Below are 8,814 nucleotides of genomic sequence, written 5' to 3'. Positions count from 1 at the left end.
GGTTTTTAGCGCAAAAAAATATCCTTTCGTTCGGTCACAAAAAATAAAAAATTGTAATGGATAACATAAGGAAATTGCGCTTAAATTGTCACTAGACTTTTTATTAAGTTGTTTTTTTTTTACTTTTATTGAGGAAAAGGTGTGATTTTGTTACAATTTTACAAATTCACAAAAAAAAATCATAAACAAACTAGTTTATACAATTCCATGAAACTGAGAGGGTCGGCGTGGTCGAGTTCGAACCCTCGGGCAGATGAGGCTCGTTAGCTGGGGACAGCCGCTCCTCTAGGAGAGACAACTCCAAAATGAAACAACTGCTACCTTGTTGACCAAATGCTATGGAGGCAAATCCAAAAAGAAAAGCAGGCTGAAATCGGCGTATAATGGCGCATAACCAGTTGACACGTATCCTTAATTGTGTTGGAGGGGATCCAGAAGAAGAAGAAAGAATGAAACTGTGCCCCTTCCATTCCCACAATATAAGACACGGGCCTAATTCCCTTCCATTCCCACAATATAAGACACGGGCCCAATTCCCTTCCCTTCCAAGATGACAGGACAGGAGCATAATTTCCTTCCATCCCCACATAATCATTGTTAATAATTCAATGTATTATAAAATATTACAACAACTCCAATAGAAAGTAAATAACATATATATTAACCGCTATTCTTTGTGAAAAAAATATCACTAAATTTCGGAAATATTTACACATTCTTTATACAAAAAGTAAACAACGAAGTCGTTAAAAATACATATCATCTTTTTCCGTTTGCCCAAAGACACGTGGGGCAGATGAATTAGAGTGTTTCAGAGACCTCGACATATAAAGGGATTGTAATGTCAGCACTATGCCCAGCCGCCTTTACTTCCCCTAACATGAGTTAGGTACCCATCAGAGTTGGGTGGTCTGAGGGAAGCTCTACTGACCTGAACCCGGATTCGAACTCGAGGCAGGTAATGAGGATATGTAAGCTGTTTACGGAAGTAGCCTACATAAATGTAACGCGGAAGTGTAAGCCGTTAACAGATGTCTATCGCGTAATGAAGAAATGTAATCTGTTGTGTAAGCGTCATGACCAGAAAGCCCCTTTTATCGGGAGCCCTTGTTTTCCGTCTATCGAATGAAACTCGGACACAACTCAGTTTGACCAAACAGAAACTAACTGCAGTTTCTGCAAACGGCGCACTCTAACTGTGCAATATTGTTCTTGTCATGCTTCAAATGATTGTTAGCCTACTGCGACAACGGAGAGATGCTTAAGCTCATTAAAACATCATGACTGGCGGCAATAAAATACAGAAGCCTAATGCGCTTTGTTTGCAGAAAACTTTGAAAGTAATTGATACTAATCCTGGGCATCTGTTTTAGAGGGAATCAAAGTCGGTGTGTGTAATTTTGATAGAATCTAAAATGTGTGGAGTCAAATTAAATAAATGTTGAGGTGTCAGCGCAGATACACTACATATATTTTGCTGCTTTGATAAATAGTTGTTGCTATTATCTAAAACAAGCCAAGGACCTCACCCAGTCCATTCTGCTGAGGTGACAACGATTATTTTGTCTTAATTAGTGACAGACAACTCAGTCTAATCGGTGTTAATTATTACATGATCGGATTAAGTACAGTGAAAAACTAGCTATTAACTAGTTTTTGCCCGTATATAAAACGGGTCCTGAGTTTTAATTACATTTTTTGGTGAATTTTTTTTTTACCTCGCGTTAATTTGAAATCGTTTACAGATTATTAAACCTTAATTTCCAAAGGTCCCGTATTTAAATATAATATACGAGCCGACCCGCGGCATATCATACGCCGCTATTTAGTTGTTTTTTTCTACTTTTCAGTTATTCATAATTTGTGAATTTGACACTACCAACGCTGCCACTGAAAATATTTCTTTAAAACACTATAAGTAGCTCGTTAAGGACGATAACCCTCTCCCCCCTCCTCCCCCCCCCCCCCTCCGTTTAAAGTAAACTAAATTATATGCCCTTAATAGTCGTCACTAAACCCGGGTCTGTTTGTAAACATTTAGAGTGAACCACAGCTCGCCAGACCATGTAGGGGTGGGGTTGGTAGGGAGCGGGTTTACAGCTTGTTTTCTAGAGTCTCCCAGAAGAGAATTATATATATAGATATAAATAACGGTTATTAGTACTGTTATTAAGTAATGGCATACTTAGATGCACATTAAGATTATATAGACGTTATTCAGAAGTAGCTTATATTGGGGTTTAGATCTTGGTTAGAAGTTACTTTACATATATTGGTTAACATCGCTAGCGGTACAATTTTACAAAAATCTAAAACATTTGTTTTTATATGTAAAATTAAAATATTAATCAGAAGTATCCATAATGCTGCGTAAAGATCTTTAGTAAACTAATAATAGTACTGAATTTAAACTTAATCCTGAACAAATTAATTAATCTATATAAACACTAAAACTTAAAAATAAAGCTAAATTTAAGCATGACATATACATCTAAGCTTTGATTTTAAAAACATAATAAATCGATTATTCTAAATGCAACAAACTAACACCAAGCACAAACCTAAACATTAAGCTACACCAAACCTTGAAACTCCTCATTTGAGGTAATTCTAGGTCTAAACTAAATCTTAAATCTTAACCTAAAGCGATGCCTTAGGCCAAACGAATTCCCAACATGTATATTTAATTAACTGAATCATCTATCTCTTTGGCAGATATTCTAAGTATGATAAACATATTAAAGTGTCCCCACAACTATTGTTAACTGTCTTAAATAATAATTTATTACTATGACGATTGTTATGAAAACTGCGAAGTGCAAATGCTATTTTGATTTAAAAGTCATCCAATAATACAACTACTGAAAATTGTTCATTTTCAAGAGCTACCACTCAAAGAAAAAAAAACTTTTTATCCAAGTTTTACAACTTGTCTCCCTTAATTTTATTTTATTTCGGCTCGCCTGCTTGTAAAACTAGTCATTATATAGGATGAAATGTATAAAATTTTAACACAAAAAGCCATCTCTGTGTTGGGTATTTTGGATATAAAAAAATGAAAGGTTTAAAAAGATGTCATATGTCATAGGTGTTGCGACTAGCTTTCGTTCAATACAAACAAGACCCAAGGTAATGTTCAGTACTTTATTTTTTTTCTCGTTTTCACACTTTACACTGTGCTGTCCCATTCACTGGTCTCTACCAAACAGCCCCTTAACAATCGTTCACTCCAACTTTTATACCAGCATTCGACCTTGGGGTGACAACACATAAACACACCGGGGTTAACTCAACTCACACACGCACTCTCCACTAAGTTCTAGACTGTTCTAATCTAACTTACAAATGACCCGTAACAATTAGAACTCTTTCATTTATTGTAAATCAGCATTCAGACTAAATTCAGACTATATTTCAAAAGATTTTTAACTTGTCAAAAACAAGTGTATGTTTACTGGATAAATTCCATCTCGTTCGGGGGGGGGGGGGGAGGTGTGAAGCGCCCCCCCCCCCCAAAATGTTGACCGCCCCTCCTCCCCCCGAAAATATCAAGTGCCACCCCCCCCCCCCACCCGGAGAAAAAAGTCTGGAAGAACCACTGGTCTTATTGATCTAGATCTAGAATCTAGATTGATGAAATATTTAGATAAACACAATTATTTGAATAGCTTTATTAGAACAAAATCCTACCAGAAAAAACGAAAAAAAAACAACTAGTGCAGCATATGGCGGAAAAACTTTGGTGCACAATGGCATTACATGCGTCGGACTATAGACTCACTATAGAGTAGTCTATTGTAAGAATTTCTAGCAGTGTTACCTAAACATATGCGATTACTAAATAAATTATTACAGAATCAATGTATTTGTTGGTATTAATATTTTAGGTAACAAAAAAGTCCACCTTTTCTGCCACAAATTAAAGAAACGAATCACAAAGATATTTAGTGGAACGAATCCAGTACAACTGCCTCCTCCTACCCCCCCCCCCCCCCACCCCATCATTACATTTCTTCATACATTTCGGATAACAACGAACTGCAGATACACAAAACATTACTATTAACTTACAGTTAAAGTTGTCATTTTAATTAAGAAAACTAATTTTTTAAACTGATTTTAGTATATCTTTCACCCCAAATACATTATGATCCTCCCAAATACATTGTCCGCCCAAAATACATTATTCAACAGAAATACATCATCCACCCAAATACATCATCCATCCTAATACATTATCCGCCCCAAATACAAACTCAAAGAAATACATTATTTTCCCCTTCAACAAAGTGCAATACCTGCCACAAATACATCACTAACCACAAATACATCATCAGAGTTTTACTCTCGAGTCACGAAATGGTGGTCAAGCTTGACTCCTCATTACGAGCTGCTGGTCGTCACACATATAATTCGATGCTTGGTGGAGTTCGTTAAATAGCTGATCAGCGACACTCACAGAACAGTGTTTTTTCCAGTCATCTCTTCGAGGCGCATTGCCCTCCCCAGTGGCGTAGGCAGGGGGGGAGGTTAGGGGGGGGGATCATAACCCCCCATAGACCCCTCGGTATATATATAAAAAGTATGAGGGGGTGCAAATCGAAAGTTTGAGGGGGGGTGCAAATCGAAAGTTTGAAGGGGGGGTGCAAATCGAAAGTTTGAGGGGGGGGGGGTGTGCAAATCGAAAGTTTGAAGGGTGGGTGCAAAGCGAAAGTTTGAGGGGGGTGTGCAAATCGAAAGTTTGAGGGGGGGGGGGTGCAAATCGAAAGTTTGTCCCCGGGTAAAATTGGACCCCTCCCCCCTTGAGACGATCCTGGCTTCGCCACTGGTCCTCCCCCTTCCCCGAATAACGTATACCCCCTCCGAACGAAATTGAATTTATTTAGAAAATAGGGCTATAGACTTTTACCAATGCCCACCCCTGGATTTATCAACCCCCCCCCCCCCCTTTCTTACCCTGCAACTTTCAAGTGCCCCCACGTAGAAAAAAGTCGGACTGAAACACTGCTCACAGAAGTGTGAGAAGTGTGACGCCAATAGTGGACGCCCCATCCCCACTTCTCCCAAGTCGTACACAGAAGCATGCGCCATTGGCGTGGAAGATGTATCAGGTGTGAAGCTGGCTTTATTAACACAACATGGCACAATTAGGTCTGTCGCCCACCGAGCAACAACGCGTGCGCCGAGTCGATGAGCCCGCCGGCCGTCCTATCAGAAAGTGGGGCACAACCCTCCGTCACTCTGTTTGTGCTGGCCAATAGAGCGTGGCCTCTCATCCAAGGACAGCCAAATTTAAACCACGGCTAATGTTTTGGTGAGTTGTTTTTATTTACTTTCGCTTTTGTTAGTGGCTTCAAGTGCACACTTGTATAATTAACAACTGGTTAACATATATAGCATTTTTAAAAAAAACACACATTTTAATGTTTTGAGTTAGTGTTTGAGGTAGTTTCTAAGTAAAGTATATTTCATAAAATATCGTAACAACTATGAGGAAGTTTATTTTATGAAAACATTTCGAAATACTAGTTGCCTCCGCCCCCGTAATTTTACGGTGCGGTGATTTGTGTCATCATACCTAAGTTATTGGGGTGGGGGGTGGTCGGAAGGGGGGGGGGTTAACCGGCAGACCAAAAGTCACTACTACCAGGAGTGGGTTTGGATAGTCAGCCCCCCACTCTCTAGCCACTCAACCACCCCGACCCCATCATAATAGACCACTAAATATTACCCATCAATGTAACATTTCTATTTTGACATTTATTTAACCCAAGTTTGATTTTTTATAGGCTATATGCCAATAGTGCTATTATTGTCTACATTTCATCCCCCCACACACCCACCCACCCACAATTATTTCATGTAGGCCGGGTTTAGCGAGAGATGTAATTTTTCGTTTTGAATGTAAAGATCTATGTTTGTGAAATGACATTCTCCGCGTGTCTGACATAGCTTACACCAGTACATCGTTGACAAAAAAAAAATGCGAAGGTATCTGTTCAGACTACAGTACACACACCATCCTCCCACTGAGAGGCGCCGGAGGGGGGGGGGAGAAGGGTCACAAAATAACTGGTTCAACCACTACCAGGTATGAAGAAATGGGGATTACTGAGGCGTTCAATGAAGCGTGCAGTACACACCGCCCAGATTCGCTTGACACGACCTGCGCATTATGTGCATTATTTCTTTCGTTCTTTTGAATTCCTACTTTTTAATACGACAGCTTTAATCTAAATTTAGATCACTTTGTGGATCTGTGTAAACTGTAAACATAATCATTTTATTTGTTTTTGTTTTTGAAAACAAAAATTCTAATATAAATGTCTGATATGACATAACACGTTAAAGTAATGTTGTTAAACATCTCAATTTTTGTTATCGTTTTTAAAATGGCGTACTTTTTAATTTGATACCATACGTCATTTTATTCTATTTTCGTACGGCGTACAACCGATGTTTAAACAAGACAGCGTCCCTGACCTAGTTAAATTAAAGAATCCCCTCTTTTTGTTATGACTCATCCACAACAAACCGAACGATTACTTTTTTTTTCTTTGGTTGAATCGATTTCTCCTAGAGCTCGACTACATTCGGACTGACTACGTTGAAGGAAGACTTAGAACAATAGCGTTGTTGTTGTGTATTCTCTAGAGACAGCGGGGAACGGCCGTAAAGTATGAGCAAACAGTGGCTATGTTACAAAGGTTTTACTACGTCTTGTCTGTTTTAAGATGAGATGAATTAAGCAGGTTTTTTTTTAAACACGCCATAGTACTAGGCGTTGGTGATTCCCGTATCCTTTGAGGTGGAGTGAGGGGGGTCGGGGAAAGAGTACCCTTTCGAAGCTTACGGTATATGGGGGCAGATGAAGTAGAGTTCTCTATTTCATTGACCTCCGCATATAAACGGATAATGTGGTCAGCCCCATGCCCAGCCGCCTTTACTTAACGTGAGTCATGTACCCATCAGAGCTAGTTGGATTCATGAACGTCAAAATAAGGACTCAACCCCAAAATCTGAACTCAAGACTTTTGGATAAGCAGTCGAACTCTACCGTTTGACCACGTTCTCCCGTAGAACGTCTTACCACAAGGACAAGGGCCGGCAACCTGTTTAAAAAAGGCGAATTCTGTACAATTTTATATCATCCAGTGAAACAATGGTAGTAAAAATTCTCTTTTAGTTCTATCACTAGGGGTCGGTAACGCTTGTTGCTGCTAAACCGAAAGTCTCGAGTTCGAACCCACCGGCGGATGAGGACAGCCACTCTTCTAGGATGGAAAACTCCAAAATTACACAACTGCTTCCTTTATAATTTGTTCTTGGTTGGACGAAGGCTATGGAGGCTAATCCAGAAAGAAAAGCAGGCTGAAATCGGCGTAAAACAAGTTGAATTAATTGTGTTGGAGGGTATCTCTTCCAACACTAGAATTAAGAACGAAGAAGAAGAAAGAATTGAAGCTTTACCATTGATTGTCGAAGATGAGACATTTAGGCATCTCAAATATTTGGACTTTTCAAAAAGATGTTTCGTTTTTCTAAAGACATGCACTATTTTTTGGCTTCTAAAAGTAATAAGTCATTTGGAAATCTTACAATAGACATCCAAATACCTCCATAGCTCCACCTTCTTGATAACTGCAGGTATACGATTAGTGTTAGGCTAGGGTTTAGAGCTGGGGTAGGCCGTACTGTGCTGTCAAAAAGTAATTATTTCGGTAAGGTAAACTGTCGTCTTTGCAATTAATTCAGTACTGCACTTTAAAAAAGCAACATCAAATCATCCATTTCCTAGGATACCTTGACGCGGAACGCTTCCTAAATCTCAACCATGAGTAAAAGCGATAGGGACAAACTAAACACTGCACTTTTGGTGTTTAAAAAAAAAGGATCATCCATTTATGACGTCCACACGCGGGTGGGGGGGGGGGGGTCCGAAAAAAACTGACTTTTGTGGATGCATATGGACTTTTTTGTGGACGGGGGGGGGGGGAGGGTGTCCAAAATAAAAAAAAAATTGTCGTCATAATTGGATGACCCCAAACAACTTTCGTTTTGTTTTTAAACTTGAGGGAGGGCGTTGAATTCTTGTTTTCTTTTAACAATACAACAGCACCGCAACAAATGCACCGCTTGTTGAATGTAATTGACATTAATTTAATCAGGTCACACACTCAAAGCGAGGCAAAATGACGAATAAGTTGTCTGACCTTTTAAATAGCTGATCGCGGCTAAATTATTCACGGTTCTATAAATAAACACCGGGATTCCCCGAAACGTTTTTTTTTCTCATACGGATGAGAAATACGAGAATCTTTAGCATCGATTTTGTGTTTGGTGTCTGAGCACGTGATATGCCAGTTGATATATTGTGTGACAACTGCCTCCACAACATGCTGCCCATGTTGGGTATCACGTGACTTTGTTTTGTTTTTTGTTGCTTGTATGCCAATCATGGGAATTAATATATGGCGTGTGGCACGGACTGGGTAATAATGAAATATATAATTTAATGGGAGATTAATTAGTCTACGCCAGGCCATGCAGTGCATGCTGACATGTGTAATTACTGTAGACTCCACAATTTGTGACTCCACGCGAGTAAAATGTTAGTTATTTATGACTCCACCCACTGTGACTTTGCCATTCTTGATATCTTTGTTCATAGCTTTTTTTTCTTATATCACGACTCCCTAATCCATGATGTGACTCTATCTTTAATGATTTTAACATGACTCCATCAAGCTTGATGTGACTCCAGCATTCATGTTGCGACTACAGTATCCATAATGTGACTCTATCATTCATGAC

This window comes from Physella acuta, unplaced genomic scaffold (assembly GCF_028476545.2).
Source record: "Physella acuta isolate Inbredline_101_S28 unplaced genomic scaffold, ASM2847654v3 ptg001980l, whole genome shotgun sequence".
In the NCBI taxonomy this organism is placed as follows: Eukaryota; Metazoa; Mollusca; class Gastropoda; family Physidae; genus Physella; species Physella acuta.
Note: the sequence above shows the minus strand (reverse complement) of the source record.